Here is a 2,393-nt window from a genome sequence, read left to right as displayed (position 1 = left end):
CAGTCTTGTTTCCTGTACAGCCCATGGAATTGTGAGTCCATTAAACCTCTTTTCTTCATAAGTTACCCAGTCTCGGGTAGTTCTTTATAGCAGTGTGAGAACGGACTAACACACCTGCCCAGTATCACTTTCACTTAACATAGTATTTTTGAGATTCCTCCATGTTGTTTCATGTTCCCTTTGATTACCAAGCAGTATTTCATGGTGTGACTATACCATCACTTTGTTTATCCAATTTTCTATTGTAGGTCATGTGGCTGGTTTTCTAGTTTTTATCTATTATCAGTGAAGCTGCTATAAACATTCTTTTATAATTATTTCGGATGATATGTATTTTCATTTCTCTAGGGTAAGTATCTAGAATTACTTGGTCATAGGAAAGATGTATATTTAATTCATAAGAAATGACCAAACAGTGTTCCAAAGTGGCTGTACAATTTTAAAATCCCACCAAGAGTGTTCAAGAATTCTCATTATTTACATTCTCACCAATATTAAGTGTTGTGAGTGTTTTTTAAAAATTTTTAACCATCTAGTGGGTGTGAAAAGCTACATCATTGTGCATTTCATTGTAGGTCCATCTGACTAATGAAGTCTAATGATTTCTAATGGTGTTTACTTTTGTTATTGATTAGTGAGGGTTCTTTATATATTTAGCATAAAAGTCCTATGTTAGGTATATGTACTGTGAATCTTTCCTACCTATATTTGGATTACATTTTATTTTCTTGTCAGTGTCTTTGTGTGAGCAGGAGTTTATAATTGTAATAAAGTCAAATTTATCCATTTTCCCTTGTATGTTTTTGTGTCTTCTCTGAGGAAATAGTTTCCTTTATTTTCTTTTGCAAGCTTTATAGTTTAAGATTTTATGCTTTGATCTATGATTGATCTCCAATTTGTATGTGTGTGTGAGAGAGAAGTTGAAGTTTATGTTTTCTCCATCTGTCTACTTGTTTCAGCATCATTTGTTGAGAAGATTTTCCTTTTCTGATTGAGTTACCTAAGCACCTTGTTAAAAAAATCAACTAACATTGTGATTTCACAACACATAAATGCACTAAGTGCCACTAATTAGACACTTCCAAATGGCTAATTGTATGCTACTTAAATTTTACCTCATTTTTTTTAAAAAGCCCACATCTGAACTTTCTATTGTGGTCCACTGATCTAAATGTCTACCTTACACCAGCCTCACGCCTTCCTGATTATTGTACCTACACAGTGTGTCCTGAAATGAGGTAGTATGACTCCAACTTTGTTATTCTTCAAGATTGTCTGGGTATTTAGGACTCTTGGCATTTTCACATACATTTTAGAATTAAAAGTCAATTCTATAAAATGACTGCTGGGATATTTTTTCCTCTCCTTTTATTTTAGGTTCGGGGGTACATGTGCAGATTTGTTACATGGGCAAATTATGTGTCACTGAGCTTAGTGTAAGAATGATCCCATCACCCAGGTAATGAGCATAGTACCTGATATGTAGTCTTCTAACTCACACTCATCCGTTTCCCTCTCTCCCCGCTCAAGCAGTCCTCAATGCCTATTGTTCTTATCTTTGTGTCCACAAGTACCCAATGTTTAGCTCCCACTTATATGTGAGAACATACAGTATTTGGTTTTCTGTTCCTGAATTAATTCACTTAGGATAATGGCCTCCAGCTACATTCATGTTACTGCAAAGGACATGATTTTATTCTTTTTATGGCTGCGTAGTATTCCGTGAAATATACATACCACATTTTCTTTATCCAGCCCACTGTTGATGCACATCTTTGTTGATTTTATGTCTTTGCTATTGTGAATAGTGCTGCAATGGACATACAAGTGCATGTGTCTTTTTGATAGAACAATTTGTTTTCCTTTGGGCATCTACCCAGCAGTGAGATTGCTGGGCAGGATGGTAGTTCTAAGTTCTTTGAGAAATCTCCACACTGCTTTCCACAGTGGCTGAACTAATTCACATTTTCACTTACACTGTATAAGCATTCCCTTTTCTCTGCAACTTCATTAGTATCTGTCGTTTTTTGACTTCTTAATAATGGCCAGTCTGACTGGTGTGAAATGTTGTCTCATCTTGGTTTTGTTTTGCATTTCTCTAATGATTACTGATGATGAACGTTTTTTCCCATATTTGTTGGCTGCATATATGTCTTCTTCTGAGAAGGGTCTGTTCATGTCTTTTGCCTGTTTTTTAATCAGCACATTTGGTTTTTGTTTGTTGAATTGTTTACATTTTTTATAGATTCTGCAATTAGACCTTTGTTGGATACATAGTTTGCAAATATTTTCTCCCATTCTGGAGGTTATCTGTTTACTCTGTTGACAGTTTTTTTTTTTTTTTTTTTTTTTTGAGACGGAGTCTCGCTCTGTCGCCCAAGCTGGAGTGCAGT

Source organism: Mandrillus leucophaeus, unplaced genomic scaffold (assembly GCF_000951045.1).
Source record: "Mandrillus leucophaeus isolate KB7577 unplaced genomic scaffold, Mleu.le_1.0 Scaffold898, whole genome shotgun sequence".
Lineage (NCBI taxonomy): Eukaryota > Metazoa > Chordata > Mammalia > Primates > Cercopithecidae > Mandrillus > Mandrillus leucophaeus.
This window is presented reverse-complemented; position numbering follows the sequence as displayed.